The following is a 21,812-nucleotide window of genomic DNA, read 5'->3' as shown; positions in this document are numbered from 1 at the left end:
GCCTGGCATGTTAGAGAGGCTGGACTAAAGCTAAAAAAAATACCATAGAGATGTGCTGTTCTACTGAGGTGGGGACTTACTCTGTTATAAACTTGGAATTAGGGGATGCTGGTTTGTGTGGAGCATCTAGGAAATCAGTGTTGGCTGAAGATAATTGTTGTCTGACTTGTCTCCAGTCAAAAAATCAATCAGTCATTTCACGGATATAGTTGACTTCATGATCTTGATAGTTGTATGCTGTTTTAAAAGTTATTTTGTACTAGAGTAGCACACTTACTTTCCTTCCAAAATGTTGTTAAGGCATCTTGCAGAAACAATAAGCATCACCAATATGTTATACAAGACGTGCAGACATCATCAGCTTTTGTGGATAATGAAAAAACTCTTGTAATTTGTTCCTCTTATCTGTGATCAAAGGATAATTAGAAAGAAAGAAAAGATAATTAAAAAGAAATTAACTTAACTTCAAACTCCCATTCCTGTTGGCTGTTTGAGAATCAAGCCAGAAATAGGAGTCACATTGCTGTATGTAGCAGTTTGCTTGCAAGAAATCATCTCCAAATTGTTGGAAGTGTGATTACATTAATTGTGGCCAAAATGCAAGGTTAAAGAAATCAGTAGAAGCATTGTAATATGGAATACAAAAATGGGAATGATCTGATTAACTAATGAAGGTTCCAGCCTGTGTGGATGTTTGCTGTTCCAGACTAGCTGAATCAGTATGTCCAAGGAAAAAGTAGCAGGGGAAAAAAGTAAAGTATTATTTATTTATTTATTCATTTAAATGAATAAAAACCTTTGGGGACCTCGAGCCTCCAGTGTCATTTGAAAGTATCATTTTTGATTTGAGCCTCAGCTGTGGACTCTTTTGTCTTTGAACTAAATGCAGCTGGGGCTGAAAGCGCCCTTGGCAGAGAAAAAACAGTTGTTTTCTGAGGCTAGGCTTTGATTCCACATCTTTTCTCACTGCCACTACAGACTAATTTTTGCTTGTAAGTAGAATTTAAGTCTGGTGTTTAAAACCATAGATGTGCCTGTGCTGAGTGACATCCATGCAGGCTGCACAGGAGGGGTACAGCCTTCTCCAGAGTCCCTCCTACCTTTTGAAATCTTTGAACTATCCCAACAGGAGCTCTTCTAAGTACAAGAAAATCTGGAATTTTACAAATTCAGTCAGCTTGCAGTCCAGTGTTAGCTTGTAATGGTGGTCAGAAGTAAGGAGAAGTGCAGTGGAGTCCTTTCCAGGTGTGTTGTGCTCCTCACTCAGAGCTTGCTCCTCAGTCTCATTTGGTTCAGGGGCAGCAGGACAAGACAGCTCAAGTCTGTGTTTAGATATTCATTTCTGTCAGACGTGATTTTGTGGAAAGGTTGCCTGAACCCCAGCACACACTGCTGCTTTGCTGCTGTTGGGTGTTTGCCAGCCAGCACTTCCTAGAGAAGCTCTGCTCGGGACAGTTTGCACGTGGTGGAAGGGGCTGCTGTGCTTCAGAGAGTTCTGGGCTCACAGTTGAGCTCTGTGACCATGAGAGAGTGAATGCTGATGATCAGAAATACTGTTCATCCAGTGTCTTCCTAACCTTTCCCAAAGACAGATCACGGAGGGGTGTCAGAAATTAAGAGATCACTGAGTTTACTTTGAACTGGCAAGCTAAAAAAATGTTACCTGGGTTCTGCTCCCAGCATCCCACTGCTGTCACTTACTGAAAATACCACATGAAGTTTTGGTAGGAGACTGTGAAACCAAAGCAACATAAAAATAAACATTCAGCCCCACTCGGGTCCTGGTCCCTCATTAACCTTCTGGAGCAATGAGAACCAAACCCAAAGGCAGATCCTGCCCAGCAGAGACTCTTCTTTGTCTGTGGAGGATGCCAGTGGAATAAGGAGCTGACACAAACCTCAGGGCAGACAGAGTCCCTTCTGCTCAAAATCAGCATGATGAAAATACTGCTCTTGTTCTACAGTCCTGGTTTGGAATGGCCCTGAGGGTCCCAGTAAAACAAAGAACACAACTTAGGGTATCCTTGAAGATATTCTGGCCAAAAATGCTTTTTGCATTCCCATGATTAAAAAGTTGAGAAAACTGGCATCCAAAATAAATTTGTAATTCCCCATTTATGTAGATTAGTGTATATTTTCTATAAAATCACATGAACACCCAGGTATGTACAGACAGACCCTGTAGTGTGAGCCCAGAGGTGGATACCTCTGTATTTTTCCTGTGTGTACATTTAGACACAGAGCATTTGAAAATGCACCTGCCTTTGTTTTCTTGTTCTTCAGAGTGGGACTGTCCTCTCATGTTACACAGATCAGAAGGAAGAAAAACTGCTTTGCTGTACCTCTGCTGACTTCTGTAAAGGCTGAACTTGACATTTGACTTTGGTCAAGTTATGCCAGAGAAGAATGTGTCCTTCACTATTCACTTTGCAGACTTCTAAAATATTGGTTATTTCAAAAGAGTGTACTGAGTCTGTATGTCCCAGTTTTCTTCCTCAAGAACTGCAGTTAAATGGAACTTTTTTGAGTTTATTTTTTTATTTCTACTTTTTTTGCAACCTGAGATCATTCATTAGCTTTTTAACATATACTATTGATCATCATCTTGGAGATCAAGTAACAGTGGAATATTTGCCATAAGGCTGAAATAATCCTATGTAGGTTTCTAAAAAAGAGGCTTGAACTTTCTCTTTAACCTAATCTAGTGATCTGTAGACTGCTAAGCATCCAATAATTTCAATTTGGCAGTAATAGAAAAGAATATTTTTTTTCCATGTAGCAAACACATGAAACGTGCATGAACTAGGGAAGATCTTGGAGCTCATGAAAAGGAGCTGACCCATCTCAGTGAATATATTTCCTTTGTTGTGCTCGTGTGTGCTGCACATCCTCTTGGAACACAGTCCCAAATCATAGTGATGTCCCAAATCACAGGATTAATGTGTCTATGGACAGACCTCTTATGCCTCTAGAATGAAGTACTCCTTGCTAATTTCTCTTCAAGACACCAGCTTAATTGCATTTTAAACAAATGGGCTGCTTTGCTGGCCAACTTTTAAATGAGATAACAGCAATGTTCACTCTCCAGCAGTGATGAGTGCCTTGCAGTAGATTCAAAACTCTGTTCAATAACAGGTTTAATCTCACACCAGCAGATTTACTGCAGAATAAACTGCCACTGAGCTCATAATTAGTAAAACAAAAAACCCAACCTACTAAATATTATTTTCCAAAGCAGCAGGCTATGTTTTAGTGGAAATTTTTAGTCCTGTTCTTTGTATGTTTTATTGATTTTATGTATGATATTGGGAATTCGTGCTATGATTTAAGATAATGGTCTTTATCGATCACTTAAGCAGTTGTTTAGCTACACAGTACCAAAATGATGCTCCCATTCAGGGAATGTGTGATCCTGACAGCGGGGAGACCACAGTGCTTCCCTTCTTAATGTTTATTTCTTTTTTCCAAAAGCATATTCGCTGCTGGAAAACAGCTACTGCAAACATTTGTGCTTTAGAAACAATCTTCCCATAATTTTCTTTGTTGCAGCTATTAGTAGCCAATTGTGATTCAGTGATACCCAGCTCAACAAACAGATGTTCCAAAGTATATTCTCTGTAGCAGGAAAACAAATATTAATGAGGTAATTGGAACTATTGAGGAAAAGAAAATGGTGAGTATCTAATTTCTAATGTTTGAAGTCATGTCCTTTAGTGTTTTCTTATATTGAGTGACAAAGTGAAGTTTTAGTATCTGAGTGCTAAATACCAGAGGGCAGATTTTTTAGAAAGGCTTCATCCTTGGTTCAGGTGTGTGTGTGCACACTGTTTGTGCTCAGGAACAGGGAAGCTGGAGAGTGGAATTGAAAAATTTGGTCTCGATAATTAAGCAAACAAACAAACAAACCAAAGACCACAAGTGCCACAAAGGAGTTGGGAGGGCAGGGAATGAAGCCCAGCACACAGTGTGCTTTCTTCTTTTCAGTGGGTTGTATCTATGGTGGTTGGTTCTGCCTATGAAAGAGGTAGGGTTTTTTTAGTGAATCTGTGCATAATTAGTCCACCATCTAAACTACAGGCTGACAATTTCTATTTCACATATATGTTGTATGTGTACTATTGCACTAGATACAGGTAATTATCCATTTAACTAATTTCAAAGATTATTAAAAAAATTACAGAAGGCACAACACATCCTGTAAAACCACCTTTCCTGCAGATCATTTTCCCCTGGTTAGGATATTATAGACCACGGTATTAAAAGGCTAAATTTAGTGCATTGCTTTTCCACTAGAGATAATCTGCTCCAATAGGATTGGGATATTGCAGCCATAGGGATGCAATATACATTAAGCACAGCAGTTGTGTTAGGGAACAGGATCTGTCTGGCTGTGCTAAAATAAGTGTAGAGTTATTTCCTTGGTTGCCTCCACGTTCTGAAGGGCAGTGCTCCAGGGCAGTGGGTGCTGTCCTGGTGCTCTCAGTGTGTGCCAGGGGAGCCCAGGGTTCCTCCCAAAGGAGCTGTGAGTGTGCAGGGGGTGGGCACCAGGGTGCCCATGGCACGCCCAGCTCACTGTGCAGCTGGGGATGAGCACTGAGGGAACCTCCCAGCATGGACCTGTCCCACTGTGGACACAGGCAGTGACATTCCTCTCACCCCACAGCCACCCAACGTGTCATTTGTTCGCTTGCTTTGTGGATTTTATAAAGTCTATTATTCCTTTAATAAGTTAGGACAGGTATTGTGCAAAGCTGCAGAAAATCCTGCCACCTTGTTCTCTGAGCAACACTTTCACATTTCTGTGTGTGCAAGTTTTTATGATGAAATGGGAGGGTACCAGGGGTATCATAAACAAACATGAAGGATTCCATCGAGAATCCTTCCCGAAGATCTGATCTTTGCCTCCTTGTTTGTCAAACCCTGTAAAAGCAGTGATCAGTAACAGCAGAAGGTTGTCAGGCATTAGTGTCTCTTGATATAAAAAAATGTGATTGTTTTTTTGAAAGGAGTCTGCTGGTAGATCTCTGAGATAGGGTGATTAGCCCTCTTTGTCTGAACAGTCTCTCTGCAGCTGTAGATCTGCTAATGTACTGTAAGTGCCGTCATTAATTCTTGTGCTTCCAGCTCCCAGATTGTTTGAACAGTGGCGTTGACTTCCTTATTCTGACAAAATAGAAATATTTTTGGTCTTGTTTTCAGTTTTCCTCTCTTGGCCAAACATGAATACACTTTTCTAAAGAAGTATTTGTAGTGCAGAAATGAGAGATGAAGTGGAGATGAAGTGGAGTGGAAATTAAATTGATTTTACTGAAGGGGTTTACTAAAAAGTCTGGAGAATGTTTAGTGTCCTTCCATTCTGAATAGCACTCCAAATTTTCATACTGTATCTTTTTTTATCTTTTTCTTTTAGTCAAAGCACAGACTATACATCGTAATGGAAGAATACCAATTAACATACCTGGGTGTAGAACACACCACCTCAGTATTTCATCAAAGTCTATCAAAAATGTATAATGTAAGATTTAGCTTTTAATCTCATTAACAACCTGGGGTTTGGTCTTTCATGTGTGTACCTCAGGAAAGGTATCAAATCTTTCGACTGAAATGTAGAATTCAGATATATTTCTCCTGTTCTTTATTTGATTCTGGGCTCCTCTGATGGCAGCTGGACAGCAGAATGATTCCTGCCAGTCTGGTAATCAGGACAAGAGGCAAGGACTCAGGAAATTGGGCTTATTGCTTGGCTCCAGCACAGCCCTCCTTGATGCCTATTATATTTTTATGCATCTGTAATACAGAGGTTTCCCTACCTGTGGGTGGTGAGGGCAGACTTTTTACTAATGGAGAGTCACAAAAAACCTGGAAAAGTGATGATCATACTGTCTAGGTAGCCTTACTGATAATGTTCAAGGTGGTCTTTTTTGTAATATTGGTAAGTGCTGATCTTTTATAGCAGATCTAGTGTAGTGTACCTAAATGATATTCAAACTCCTTCATTCTCCAGCTGGGAAAATTACCTGGTTTAGAATTGATTGATCATTGCTCCTGTCAATGGAATGTATTTTTCTGACAAGCTTGATCCTTTCAAGCTACAGTCCCAAATTTAAGAATGTTTTTGAATGTCTGCTTGTTTGGGCATTGTCAGCATTATTGCTGTGTCTGGGTGTTCTGAGCCCGCTGGGAAGAACCTCATAATCGAGGAAAAAAACACAAACAAGCTCAAGAGGAAAGTAAAGACATTGATTAGTGCTATTAAAGGTATTTATAATGCATTCCACAATTTTTAATGTTAAAAAGGCAAAATTGTAGATGCTTTAAGAAAAGTCCTTTGAAATATATAATGTCTAAGACAAGAGAGGTGGAAAAGTAGTGTTAAGAAATTTGGAGAGAGAAAGATGAGAAGAGTGTACCATGAAAAAAGCTGACTGACTGTAGGAGGTTTGGGAAGGTGAATGACCTCTGCCAGTGGTTTTGAACAGGGGAAGTATTGTATAAGCTAAATTGAACTGTTACATAAAACACCACATTCCATCACAATATACTACACAATGTAAGCATGACGATATAATTTGTAGTACATGATATGATGGTGCTACAAACCTTTGTTAGGAATTCCTGCACGGGTGATGTGTCAGCTTTTCAAAAGGATTGTATATGTCTTCCTCAAATACCTTCTGTTCAGATTATTCTTCACGTATCAGGCATCAGCTGTGGCATGTTTGGAGTTCTGCAAAATAAAATGAAGTTCTTTTCATTTGCATCTGAAGGGTGATTTAATCTCCCTGCTGGTTATTAACTTGGCCTCAGGTCCATCTTGGCCTCGCAGATCAGAAACCTTTGCAGTCCCTCCGTACCACGAAGATGGGATATCACAGAAAACCTCAAAGAAAACTTATATCATCCCTCAGATATTTTCTCTGTACAGGTTACCAAGGGTGCCATTTCATTAGCCATGGTGTTGTAAGCCTGTGCAAAAGCCCATTTAGGAGAAGCTGACTGTTGTGCAAACTAATTGGTGGAAAAGATTAATATTTATTCTGTTTTCCCAGCACAGCAAAAATATTAAATATATTGTGCAAAATCCATTAAGTAGCAACAAAGGCTTTAAGTACCATAAACTTACCCATTTTTAATATTGCCTTTTATATATACTACAAGAAATCCTTTTTTTAAATTTTATTTTTACCTAATCCTTAGAGGAAAAAATCAAACATGATAGTATGAAATTATTTCTTTCTATGGTACAAAAAAATTGGGTTTGCCCAGTAAAAGTTAATCTGGTCACTAATTTTACAAGATCCCTCTTATTCAGTCATGCAAAAAAAAGACAGAGAAAAAGCAAAGCTTCACACTGTCATCTGAAATCTTTTGATAGTTTTTAGATGAAGGTATTTGCTGAGGATTGCAACGAAAATTCTGCCTATTCTGTTACATGATTCTGTGCTTTGAAGCCTTCTCAGAGCTGCATTTTGCTTTTACCAAGAAATATATTTTAAATATGAAATTTTCAGTAGCTGAATTGGAAATAAGGTAAAAAGGCATCACAGATGGAATGTTAGGAGATAGGACTCAGCAGGAGGAGATGTATTAATGGCTGGTGGATAATTAGCAACAACTTCGTGTCTCAGTGTCACTTTTGCCATGGGATTGATGCGATGAGCCTGTTAATACTTGCTCACAGTTGGATTTTAGGGGGTATTTTGCTCCAGCTGCAGCTGCAAGTGCCACAGAGGGGGTGTGTGGTGCCAGATCTGCACTGCTTGGGTGCTTTTGGCTGCGGTGCTTTGGCTCTGCGGGGGTTTGATGTTTCTCTTATTGTTTGTTGTTTGCCATCCTGGTTGGGTTATTTCCACCTTTCCTGCTCACTCGCACATTTGTTTGGAGCAGCCTTGGCTGCTGATAGGAGAACTTTCTAATTGCAGAGAGAAAGAGCCAGTTTGTCTTTAGAGAAAGCAGTGCTTGTGGTGTCAGCGAATGTGCTATTGTGTTCCTGTCCCCAGCCTTTCTGCTCTTAGAGAGGCATCAAAGGAGAAAGTGTGGCTGATAACACACACACACACAAAGGCTTTGATAAATACAAGGGAAAACTTGTAGCTACAGTGAGAATACTCCAATGTTATAAAGGCTGGGTGAATTACTTAAGCTGTGTGTAGTAACATGTAAAATCCTCACCCCACGAGGTGTGAGTGCTGCCTGGTCATCACAGAGCTGAGCTCAGCTTGGGGGGGACACTGAAGAAGACTCCACTTGAATTTCTAATGCAGCAGGATCTGAGCAAAAGCAAAGTGTTTTGCCATTCAGGCACATTCTTTTCTTTGAAAAGAAAAGCTGGGTTAAAAATAAAACTTGAGATGCTCTTTTAGTGAAGCTAAACTCTTCTTCCCAAAAATAAAGCAGAAAAGAGCAGAAAGCCCCATAAAATTGAATAGAAAATCGTATCAAATGATGTAATAGATGTCACGTTGGGGATGCTTGGGAAAGAGATTGAAATAAAAACTTCTCTGACTGGAACTGTGAGGAGTGCACTTTTAGTCTGAAAACTATCCCACATGTTCTGTGTCTCCATCCTGTGCAATTTTAAATCAATGATATATCAATAACTATTGTTATCATTAGTGTTAATTCTACAAGCTAGAGAGGCAGACACAGAGTTAATTTAAAAATGGGTAAAAAAGAAAGAAAATGCTGTATTCTAAATATTTCCTAGAATCACTGCTGATAGGAGCATCAGGTACTCATGTTTAATGTTGGTTATAATCAGTTAATCAGATTAGGTTCAACCCGTCCTTAATAATTTGCCTTTTTTTAAGTTCTGCAGAAGTTTAAGACTTGAAGGACCATGGTGTAGCAGGCTCCATTGTACAGTAATATTAATGTTCTAGTGTCTACATATAAATCCCTTTTCACAAGGATTTCTAACTCAAAAATCCTTAGGGATGAAGTTTTCTGGGAAGTCGAAGTTATAGATTCATTGTCCCCCTTAATTCCAATAATTTACAAATATATTATGCTATTCTTTAAGGCTACCTAGAAACTTCAGAAGATTGTCTTGGATATCTTATTTTTTCTTACATTTATCCAATAGCAGGCTTGTTTTCTACAAAGAAAACATCCTAAATCAAGATGGACTGAGTGTACATTGTAATATATTAATGCTCTTTTTGGATGGTAAGAAAAAAACCCCCGATTTCAGATTTGTAAGAGCACCTCTTTAGCCGAAATTTCCTAAGGACTTGCGGTGTGTAAAGTCAGAGAGCACACAATGCTCTGTGGATGAAGAGCTCCCCAGGTCTCACTGATGGGGGGACTGGAGCTGTTTGTGTCAATGGTTTGCAAATAATGGGTCTCTGGGAGAATTTTAAATTGCAGTTTTCACTCCTGCCTGGTGCTTTTCAGGATGAGCTGAGTTGCTGTGAGCCCTGGCACTCTTCAGTGCACCTCAGGCAGCAGCTCTTATACTTCCATGGAGATTGGAGCAGCTGGCCATTACAATCAATCAAGTGACATTTCAGGGGTAATTTTTCTTTAATATTAAGGGGGAAAAAAAAGAAATAAAAGATATTAAATTGTAAGTTGTCCCAGAAAGAGCAAGGAATTTATGGTTTTACTTTTGACTGCAAAAAGCAGGCTCTTTCAAGTAAATCACAAACTGATTATGCATTTATTGTTATTTGGAACACTGTGGTATTTTCTATTAACACAGAAACACTCCCAATATCTTTGTAGTATTAATTCTGTGTAGGTGTTGGCTCTGTGTTGCACTGCTCTTCTGCACATATGAGTGCTGAGCACTCAACTAGAGCATGTATGTAAACTTGTGGGGCTGATCAAAACTTCACCAGCCAAACCATTAAATAGGTTTTCCTTGCTTTAAATCAAGCCTTCAAAGCAAGTGAAGAAATTAGGATTCCAAAGAAGAGGTGGGGCAGCCTTCAGAGAGGGTCAAATAGGAGCCTTAGAAAAGTCCTGGACAGTAATGTGATCTAAATTAAAGTGTTTGAATTCCTGCAATGGAATAGGAAGCAAGAGAGGTTTGATTCACTGCCATGTGATTCAACCAGCAACACAGTTTGTCCAAGTTGTTGCTGTTTCTTCCAGAGTACAGTTAATGAGTTGAAATATTATTTTTGCCTACTGTGTCTTAGCACTTCAACCTTCTACATGGCCTGGAGCAGCTCATCCTATATGAATGTAATCATATGTTCATTATATGATCATGTGATTATTCTGTATGTAATTAGAATTATTCATAAAATAGTCTTACAGTGTATTGGTAATTTGCTTGTCAGTAACAAAGGAACAAAACCCTGAATATAGAGCTCACAATCAGAACATGTAATGCAAGGCACATCCTTCCTGGGGACAACCTTGGTACCTATGTATTTAGATATTTTGCAACTTAATGTCTTCAGGGACACTGACCAATTAAAGCACTGTACCTAAAAGCTCAGAACAGGGAGAATTACAGAGAAGCTCTAGTGTGATACAGCAGTATATCAAATTCCTTCTCTCTGCTGTTCCTGGAGGAATGCAATGGACCCTCACTGCAATCAGAGTGAAAGCAGCAGTAGGGTCAGACAGGAATGTAACCACTTCAACTTCCCACCTCAGCACTGACACTCTTTAGGCTCAATTTCCCTTTCAGTTTATACCTGGGTTTTTCTCTCATGAACATAAATTGAGGGTATAACAGCTCCTCCTCTTAGGTGACAGATTAGTGAAGATGGTCAGTTGAAGCCCAGTGGATCAAAGCACTTCAGGAGGGCTGCAGGAGGGGTCTCTTCCTCCCTCAGACTATCCTGCTTAGTGCTTTGGTAACACTAACATTTTTTTGGCATATTGTAAATTGAAATATTTTCTCATGGCTTGAGAGTGAGCACTTCTTAAAAATGAATTATGTACCTGTCTGTCAAGTGAGTGCATCAATATTACATATTGTCAGCTTCTATTTTTACACATTATTGTAATGATTAACAAGTACAGTTGCAGGCTCATGGACATGTTTTTCATCCATCATCTTTTACCTCATCTTTTGCTCCCCTGATTTTAGAAAAAAATTCCAAGCAATGGTGAAAGCTGGAACATGTAATCTCCAGCTTCTGCTTTAGCATAAGAATAAGTGTGCAGGCCAGCTTTTAAGTAATATATATATTTAAATTATTTAGTGAAAAAGTACAGTAATCTTGTGTACAAACTCTGTTTCAGCTACCAAACTGCTGAGTCTGGGATCTAAACAAGGATGTCACCTCTGGACTTTTTTTATGTTTTCATAATATAATCCTTGTTTCTGATTACAGTTACCTCTAAATTAATGGAATTGTCTGATCCAGCTGTACATGACTAAAGCAGAGCACTTTCTCAGACATTTCTCCCCTGCCTGAGCCCTTCCCCTCTTTGCTTTCATTTTCTTCCATCTTGCCCCTTGTGGAGGCCCAGATTCATCACAATCCCCTCAGATCTCCTCCTAGCTGAGTTTCATCCTGCTCTTGGAGTTCTTTTTTCGAGTAACATCTCTGAGATGATTGTTTGGATTGACAGTGAAACGTTTAGAACTCTTGTTAAAGCTCTTAACATCTTATGTCTCAATTGACATAATAGTGTTTTTTTCTGGCCTTGACAAGTTCATCATGTCCAAGTGAATGCTGCAGCAAAGCCCATCTCTCTATTGTATGTTAGGAGAGCATTTTAGTCTGTCCTCCCCCTCTGCTGCATTGTCAGCTCCTGCCTTCCATTATACCTTCATTGCCCACCTATTAGATTTTCAAACAAACACTTCTGTGCTTTCTTCTGTGTTGACCCCACACTTGAAAAGTTGCTGTAAATGTTTAAAAGATGACCTCATTAAATCGAAGCCCTTAAAACTCTCCCTTGTTGTAATGCCTCTGAAAGAAATGAGAAGTGTCAGGCTGGGGATGTTCTGTGCGTGCTGCATTTCTTGTTTCTGGTTTCCCTCTGCTGACACCCCCATGTTCTGTCCATTCTGGTTTCCCTGTCACTGTCTCTGGTGACATCCCCATGTTCTGTCCATTCTGGTTTCCCTGTGCACTCTCTGCTGACACCCCCATGTTCTGTCCATTCTGGTTTCCCTGTGCACTCTCTGCTGACACCCCCATGTTCTGTCCATTCTGGTTTCCCTGTCACTGTTTCTGGTGACACCCCCGTGTTCTGTCCATTCTGGTTTCCCTGTGCACTCCCTGCTGACATCCCCGGGTTCTGTCCAGCCTGATGGTTTGTTTTGCAGTCCCTGGGAAGTGACTGGTTTTGTCCTCGTGCCACCCAGCACAGCACAGTCCCACTCCATGATCTGGGGTCTCACAGGGTGGTCAAATGAAATGCACTTTTACTAAGTAGTACAGTCAGGAACTAAGTTATGAATATTCAGCTAGATTGGTTAAAATTTCTGGGTGGTTGAGCTTGTCAGTCGTACATAAAATTAGCATATGTGATGGCATTTGATTTTTGAACCATTCTTCATTATCTTTTAGATTGTTCTGCTTGTGTTGGACCTGCAAAGTAAGGCTGAATAGGTCAGAAACAGGAAGAGCTTAAGTTACAGAGACCTGATCTGACACGTGTAACACTGTTCAGATATTAGCTGAAGTAAACATCTGTGCTGTCCAAAGGGTACATTCTGGGTTTAACTTTGCAATGCCTGTACTTCTCTTCCAGTTTGTTTTTCAGGAGTTGCCTACTGGTTTGATTTTTTTTGTTTGCTCGCTTTGGTTTGGGATTTTGTTTGGTTTTGTTTTGTTCCTCCTGATCTGGAGAAAACCATCTTCAGGAACACAAGGTTTCACAAATAGCTGGCAATAAAGGTGCCATTGTATAACACACAGAGGAGTTTTAAGCACAAGATGACTCTATTCCTGCATATTCTATGTGCAGAAATATTTGGGGTTTTTCAGTAGTATGAAGACTGGGGAGTGGGATGAGGCCTCAAACAGATTTGAAATTATTTGAATAGTATTCTAGCAAACCTATGGATCTCTAATATATGCACATCCCTGCAATGCCAGCAAAAATTGTATTGCACTTAGATATTAAGCCTTTGTCTCTCTAGCCTGATTTACCAATTAGTGTCCTTTCATTTCATCAGTAATATGCAGCTTTCTCTTAACTCTGCTGTAATTTGTGGGACACAAAGCACGCTGGAAATTCCCTACCTGCCTGCACTTTGTGTGAGGAACTCCATCCTCTCTCTGTTTTACATTAGCAGGGAATTACAGTTCACTTCCATGCAATTAGGTCTAATGAGGTGCACGTGGAGACTGTGGGGCCACCCTGGAACCACATTATGTGGACTTGCTGGTTGCCTTTCTAATCAATTGGTTTGACCTCTGAGTACAAACCAGCACAAAGCACGAAGGACTTCATGGCCCAGGTGTCCAGTGACCTGAAGGGAGGAAGGGATGACAAAAACTCTACTCTGAGCAGGACAAACAGTTTCTCTGGGGAATCTTTGGCAAAGAAACTCTGTGGGGGTGCAGGAGCTCCCTTGGGCTGCTGGAGCCATCCTGGGAAGGGGGCCCAGTGCTGGGACTGCCAGGGGGCAGTTAACAGGATTGGTCATATCACAAGCAATGTTAAAATATTACTATAAATGCTTTCTCTTCTGGTATGACTTGATTTGAAATTTATGTCTTGCCTCATTGACTGTTAGGAACCAAAGGTTAAATTTCATAAGAAAAAAAATTTATTTTCTCAGACCACATTGTGGTTATGAAAAGAACAGCCTGGTGTAATCTTGTTGAAAGTGGGCAAAGTTCCTACAAGACAGTTTTGTTTAACTGTGTTCACTGACTGTGGTTGTGTTACGGAGGAAATATTTTCACGTAGTCTGGGATGACTCTCCAAGCACAACTGCCACTAACAGCAAAGAAAGGATGCTGGATTGCAATCTACAGAACTGAAGTTTCATTATGAAGGGACTGTTAATGGGGAGAGTTAAAGAAGGGGTTAAAGCTGTGAGGGATGAGTTCTGTTTCCCAGAGAAACTTTCTAAGCACAGCTAAATGAAAAGCAGTGGGACTGTTTCTGCAGTTTTTTACATAGATGTGGATCTGCTGCTCTCTGCGTGATCATCGCCCTTTCTGTAGTTTGTTCCATGTTTTGCTTCTTGTGGTAGGTCCCAAGAGCAAATATTCACTTTATATAGAAGCAAGGAGAAGGGGAGATTTTTTGGAAGACTGTGAAGTGTAACTAGAAAGTATAATTCAGATTTTTTCATGGACAGAACACCTACCCAAGGTTTTAGTTTGCCTCAGCTACTCTCCCTCTTGCATTGCCATTGGACTTTGTTCCTTCCAGTGCCTTTGCTGTGTGTGTGTGCTGGAGGGCTGTATGCTCTTTAGGGCACAGTATCTTTTTCACTCCCGGGAGTTTACAGCACATGTCACAGTGGAATCCTGATCCAGTAGTTTTTATATGAGACAGGTAGCTCATGAGACCAGGGCTACCTGACTGACCTGCTCCCTTCATACAGGAAGCAGTGAAGGAGATGTGGAAAAGGAAAGAAGGGGCTCCCAAGTGGATTTGACTGAAATGCCAGGCCAGCCTGTCCTGGACAGGGGCACATACACAGAGAGGCCAGAAAGCTCGAGAAGGATTGATAGATCAGTCTTCAGGAGACAGAAATGAGACTGGTCTGTGAAGTGCTCTCTCCCATATGTTCATGGGCAGGCTGTAATGGGAGAGTCTCTCTTGTATGCTTAATGAACAGTTTGCTTTCTGTTCTACCTTCCACAATAAGTTTTGAGTTTGTGCTAATGAATATTAAAAAAAAAACCAAAACAAAACAAAAACTAAACCTCAAAAAACCCAAATGAAAAACAACAACAAAAAAGCGGGTAAAAAAAGTAATTTGGTCCTTCTTAGAAGTTCAAAGTGATTTTTGAGTTAATTAAAATATGATAAATGCCTAGATATATCTATATACATATAGGTAGCAGTAGTGGCTTGTCTTTTCTTTGTGCCACATAATATAAATAGGTCCAAAATGTTTGGGAAATGTACCTACCCAGTGTTGGCATTGCTAAAACCTTGGTAATTATGGCCTTGTGCCTTGGAGAGTAAATATTTGCAAATAATGGCTGCAACAGTTCTCATTAGTCATTTCCAGGAGACTGAAATGGCTCAGTTTTACAAGTCTCTTTGGTATATTTGAGAATTATTGTCTTACATCTTTCAGAATATCTTCTGCAGCAAACCTTGTGAGAGGACATGAGTCAGATGTGCAACCTAACAGGAATCAGCTCTGAATTCCTGGTTATGAGTCACAGCGAGGAACAATGTTTTGATCCTTGCTTGAAATCTCAAGCATGTAAACTTCCTTCTTCCTATTGTGCTTAGCTTCTAAATGGGAAAAGTACTTTTGTACTTCAATTAAGGGAAACATCCTTAGAAATCATGCTTTAGTGAAAAGGAAAGAAAAATTTTGTGGTAATTCAGTGAAATAACAAGCATTTCATAGAAGGCATCAGATTAGACAAAGGTATTTTATTTCACATATATATATATGATTTTTTTAAACCCATCACCTGTTTCTAATATGGGTTATCAGTTGATAACAGATGTAATTATCAATGAACTCTGTCACCCACTGATAATTGATTAATGCCTGAAGCATGTTGGCTTGCTTGTAGGCCTTTTATACTGGTACCATCACATCAAACAACCTGCCCACTACTGTGTATAGTTTATATAATATAAACAAATCTGATAGTTTAAACTTTTTTCCGTACCTAATGAAGTCTGTCTGATGTTAAAATGAAAACGAAAGCATCCTGAATGTTATTAACTGTGTGAAAATACTGGTAGCCCATGGAATCAGCATGTTCAGGATCTGTGCCAGCCACCACGTGGTGATTTGAAATGCTGTTCCTGTGAGATATAACCTGGATTAGAGATGTTCTCAATTACCTCTTCCATGGATTCTTTAGCTGTGCTGTGCAGTAACTGGTCTGCATGGCTGGGCACCAGAACTGGGCTCCTCTAATGGAGCCTTTTCTATACAGCTGAAGTACATTAGAACTGTGGTAAAACTGGTACTTGACCACCTTCTGTTATTTTCCTGCTGAGCATTAAAATGCAAGTGAATTTGGGGTAGATATTCCTTCAGTGTAGACTGGGTTGAGATGTAAGCTTTTAAAGGATTTCTGTATGAACAGGCAACCTGAAAACTCATTGACTTGACTTGTGTTTGAACTCCCTTCCTTTTTCTTTGTAGAGGTTGGTTGATGTCAAAGGCCATCTGTTTCCTGTAGTGCAGAAACATGTAGACACTGAGAGAACAGAATTTTAATCTGCTCAGTAAACTGCAATTTAAATGTTTGTTTCAGGAATCTGAACAGTTTCCCCATTGGGGTTTTGAGTGCAGTGATTTTTCTGCTTGTTCCCATGTTTGGGGTCTGAGAGCTGTGCTGGGTCTCAGGGTAACCAAGCATGGCAGGGGCTCACTGTGCCCCCTCTGGCACCTTCTCAGGCTTGTGGAGACAGCCAGAGCTCAGAGAACACATCATGGGAGTGAAGGAGCTGGCTCTGGTGTGGAACATCCCTCAGTGGAAGGACTTCCCTAGAGGCAGGTCAGGAGTGTTGAGCTGCAGCTCCTCATCCCATCCCGTCACAGCTGCACGTGCACACAGTCCTGGGGCCAGGAGAGCTCTCAGTCCAGCAGGTTGGGCCATCTTGACAAGCCAGGGCATTAACTCTCAGTTTTTCACATCAGCTCGGGTGCCCTTCAATGTGGGGACCTTTTCATGTACTTCATAAAATATCTCAATATTTTAAAATGTCACTTTCTGAGTATTGATAGTGTTACTTTAAAAGATGGAGGATAACTGGGGGGGGTTTGGGTGGGGCTTTTGCTTTTTGTTTGATTTGGGGAAGTTGCCATTACCTGTCACAGTTTCATTTATGTGTGTAGACATACCTGGAGTATGTGGCAACCAGACATAATTTATAAAGGCAAAAGTTTTACAAAATTATAAAGCAAAATAAAGTAATTGCTGGGTCATCTTTCTGTCTCAAAGGATTAAATCTCAAAGATGAAAGAGCTTCTATTATTAAAAAAATCTGTTTCTCAAGAAATTTCTATGACTAAAGAAACAGTGCAGTTAGGCATCTAATATTTGGTTGTTTTCACTGTTCTGATAACCATATATCCTGTATTGGCAGATATTATTTACTTTTTCGTACTCTTCATCTAATTCTTGAAGCTAAGCTAAAATTTTCCAAATAAACTGTTTTCCTCTTAGACACTCAAGGTAATTTTACTTCATTTGTATAAAATATAACCTGTCACTGTGCTTCAACATAAATATTCAAAATTCTTACTCCTCTGTAACATGAAACTGTATAATTAAATAATATGGGTGATGGATGGAAAAATTGTCAGAATCTCTCTTGTTCTGGTGCTGGTTTTTGTTGTGCTCTTTTGTTGTTTGGGTTTTGGTGTGGAAATAATAATAACAGGAGCATTTGCAAAACAACAGCATTTTGGCTTCAAACCCAATTAGAACAAAAACACAATAACACATTATAATATAAATCTGACATGCAGTTTTCCTTCAGGAAATATTCAGTTTTTAGTTTTAAACAACTCCCTTAGAAGCTTTAGGGTTCTTAGGATGCCTAGAGTCAATTTTGAACAATTTTGTAACTTACTACAGGGAAACTTAATTCAAATTCAACAAAACACTGAAAGAGGTAGTGCTTTGGGGTACTTAACTTCCTCAAAGGACCATCAGTAGGAAACCTCAGATGGGGAGAAACAACATGTAAATAAAATATGTCAACCTAAACCCATGGTAAATAGCAAAAATAGCTCTCTCCTCTTAGGGAAGAAAAATCGTATTTCACATTATCAGGACATAGAAATATTCACTGTGGCAGTAAAATTAGGAAAATGCATTGTTTCACTGTCAGAAAGTGGGATAAGGTTCTTCTGCATTGGAAGAGGTTCAATTATAACCTGCAAATACAAGGTCTAATTCCCTGATTCTTATTTGAGAAAGATACTGTCAACACTGGCCTTCAAGTCTTCATTCCCAAAGGAATTCCTTCCTTTGGTGCTTCCAGAGGGGACTTCATGGTGCAGGGGAGGGATTTTCACTCAGTGGGCTTTCAGCATTGGGTGCTGATGAGGGTGTGTGACTCAGGGCTTCAGTTACACTGTGGTGTTTTCTGATCTGGGACAAGCTCTATGCCAGCTTTAGTGCCAGAAAACCACAAATGATGCATTGGCTGTTCTGTTTTCATGATTAATTTAGGCAGGAAAAAACCTCAAATTAAATATAAATTCCTGTCTCTTGCAGACTGTTGGTAGTAGTGGGTGTGTGGCTGTAGGCTCATGAGTAACAACTTATTTCACACTGGAATTAACAGTAGAACCACCTCAGTATATGTATTTAGAGAACTGAGCACCATATTTTTATTAATATTCAGTAGTGCTGCTCTTTCAATATCGTTCTCCAAAGGAGATGTAAATATCACACACACTTCTTCCATTAACAGATTCAGATTTCTGAACTTACCACATTATTTATGGTGCTCTAGCTACATAATAGAATAACATCTGATATAAGAAGAGTTTAGAAAATAACATATTTAATCAGGAAGTACAAGAAAACCGCTATTCTTTCCCAAAATTCCTATGATTTTTCTGGATTTCCTATGCCATGGTACAACTGTGACACCAAGACTCTTCTGCCATATATACATACAAGTATTTAAAATAGCTGAGTGTTATTATTTTTTAACTGTGTACTCACAGTCAATAATTACTACCATTCACATTATAATATCTTTGTATGCTAATACTATGTAAAATCTGAGATTTACACTGAGATTTGTAAAATCCCTTGTGTTGACAGGAGGGGTGGAGGGAGTATTTCAGTACAGTATTTCACTGTGCAGCAGGCCTGGACCATTGCTAGCAATACAAGAACAAGGAGAATCTCTCAAAAAGTATGGAACTCTTCTCTGACCCTTAAAGGTGTACACTGTCAGATAGTTTTGTGTTGAGTATTGGTAAGGAAGCTGTGTTGTGACTTTCTTGCATGAACAATGCACTGGAGTCATTGTTTCCTTGGCAATTTTTATATTTCAAGGTTTTTACAAAATGTCTTCTGACTTAAAAAAAAAAACCTTTTAAGTTTACATGTCATTTATCTGATCTGAAAAGACAGTTATTTCAATTGACTGAGTGATTTGTCCATTTCTGAATGGAATAGATGGAATATTTAGAAACAAACTGTTAATATTAACAACTTTCTCTGGCAGTGCATAGCAGAACATGCACATAAAGAGGAGCAGTCCTAAGCCCAGCAGAAGGAATTGCTCCTGGCAAGTGTTAGCAGGGAAAATGATAACAGTGGCAGTATCTCATCACTGTACACAGTGCTGGGAGGTCAAAACGTTTGTCCCATGTTGCTTTCCCTATTTCCTTCAGTTTGACACGCTGAGCTGAAGAGACGCCGACCTGCTGGCACAACCCCAGCAGATCAAGCCAGTGATGTCAAATATTTTCAGCCCCTTCAGGGTGAGAGCCCTGTGCTGCAGCCTTACCAGCGAGCCACAGGAACCCTCAGTACATCCTACAGGCACTTTATTCCCTCTGCTGCTGCCTGAACAGCATCAGGAGGAGGAAAGGTGGTTGTGCCTGTTCCCTTTGCTGTTTTCCCATCCCTGGGGCAGGCACAGGGGACGGGGCTGTGTCCTGACAGCAGTCCCTGGGCTGATGTGCTTTGTATCCTTTGCCTTCCCACAGCTTTCTGTAACCACCTGAAGAATGGCAACCACCACTCTCAGGATTCATTGATAAGAAAAATCCCATAGTAAAGAATGTGAATGAAAAGAAGAAGTTTTCTGTCACAGCTGCAGTTTAATGCACTTCTTACAATGTTAATTGTTTCCAGGAGTTTGAACACTTCATCTTCATCCCTTGCCACCTTTCTCAGGAGTGAACTTGTGTCTTTCTTTCTGTGTAAGGAGAATGGCATCTCTGGCACTTTCCTTTTAGTGGCCCAGAGGTCACCTTTGGGAGGTTTTTCTACCTTTCTGTCCTTTGATCCTGTACAATCTCAGATATCAAGTTGCCTTTCATTCCAATTATAGTCTGACTTTAACTACTCTGGATATACACTGATACTTCCTTATCTTGATTTACAGTGTGCCACACAATTAAATACAGTTTCAATATCTCATTTATATGGAAAATTGAAAAAAAAAATCAATGTCTAGGGTTAACTTCAAAAACATAAGTCTGACTCATATTCACTAAAGCACCAAGTTTCAGTTTTTATTTTGAACTTTATTCACTATAAGTTTAGCTACAAGGTTGCTGTAAAGCAATATAATCTTTAAATATCTAATTTAATAGTAACAATCTTAAAAAGACTGAAAACAAAATGAAAAACAGTACTGAGCCAAAACTCAGAAATCTCTTCAGGAAGTTGCTGGATAGTACCTACAGTTTGTAAAGGGTGGCATCACAGTGAGGAGTTCATGGAGACAAGGTACTCTTGCTAGTGTTCACCTTTGTTAAGTACAGAAGCTTCTAATGACCACGTGGTTGTAGTATTTTATAGTAAAATACTCAAATTTGACCTAAGTGTGTGCTTACAGTTTGGTGCAGTGATTCCTTAGGAGGGGGGGAGAGGACCTTATTGCAGACCTATTTTCTGACAGTTAAATAGGGGATTGAAAACCCTTCCAAACAGGAAACACAACAACAAACCTCAGCTGATCTTTTTGCCCTCTTGCCAACACAACATAAATGAGGTGTGAGCTGGATGGGCCCTGGCAGACATGTCTCTGCTGTGACAGGGAAAGCAAGAGCTGGGGGCTGGTGCAGAGGCACTGAAGTGACTGTAGGATACCCAGTCCCCACCAGAAGGCATCAGCAGCTTCTTGGAATACTCTTTTTCCTTCCCTTGTTTTCCTCCCATCATTTTGTGTGTCCCAACCAGTCCTTATTCTAGACAATTTAGTTGATGGGATTTACTTCAGAGAGACAATTTTATAAAAACACGTGCAAATGTACATCTTTCAAAGCCAAACAGAAAACAGCTCTCCTGAAACAAGGCAGCACCTCATCCGACCCTCAGAACTGGAGCAGGCTGTGCCAAGGGAGCTTTAGTTCTTGTTTGGTTAAAAAGTGAGCTTGTGCCATTTATAATAATTGTAATAATAATCAAGCCTAACTCAAACCCACACACGGTTATACTTCTCTTGTTTTAACACTTCTCTATTATGCTCATGAAAGGTACTGATGGCTTAGTTTAAGAGAAAAATTCAGGGCTTGTTGATCCATGGTTTTTTTTCTCAGAATTGTTTGTCCTCTGGAGGGATGTTTCCATCTCAAGTACAGTATTCACTCTAGTGGACTTATTGTGTAAGTCAGTGTAGCTTAATCAAATACAGAAGTGGATAAGAAAAAGATTAAATTTTGGGTTCAGACCAACATACACACACATTTAATATACCCATCCTGCCTGTATGGGTAGTATAGAAAAATAAATGGGTTTTGTTTGTTTGTTTTGTGAAAATCGATGGTTCTATACAGACAAGTGATACACCTTAAAAGAAAAATAACAAAATTAACTCTGTGGTTTCATTTGGTCTGAAAGCAACCTCCTATGTGGAACACTTAATTTGTCAAGACATTCTGGCAGCTCTCATCGAAAGTCCAGTATAAACTTTACTGGTTTGGCTCATTAAATTGAAAATGGGCTTGGAAAAGGTCATGGGGAATTAGAGGTTGCAGAACAAATAATCAAAGCAATTAGCTATAACTTGAATCTTCTGAGCTGCCT

General features: G+C 39.7%; 1 long non-coding RNA gene across 1 annotated transcript in view; it reads left to right on the top strand.

Moving 5' to 3' along the window:
• LOC108502194 overlaps positions 1 to 21,812 on the top strand; it is a 144,085-nt gene that overhangs the window by 30,913 nt on the left and 91,360 nt on the right. The gene's annotated exons all lie outside the window — the stretch shown is intronic.

This window comes from Lepidothrix coronata, unplaced genomic scaffold (genome assembly GCF_001604755.1).
Source record: "Lepidothrix coronata isolate B3197 unplaced genomic scaffold, Lepidothrix_coronata-1.0 Scaffold114, whole genome shotgun sequence".
In the NCBI taxonomy this organism is placed as follows: Eukaryota; Metazoa; Chordata; class Aves; order Passeriformes; family Pipridae; genus Lepidothrix; species Lepidothrix coronata.
The sequence above is the reverse complement of the archived record's forward strand: the minus strand, read 5'-3'. Positions and strand labels throughout refer to the sequence as shown.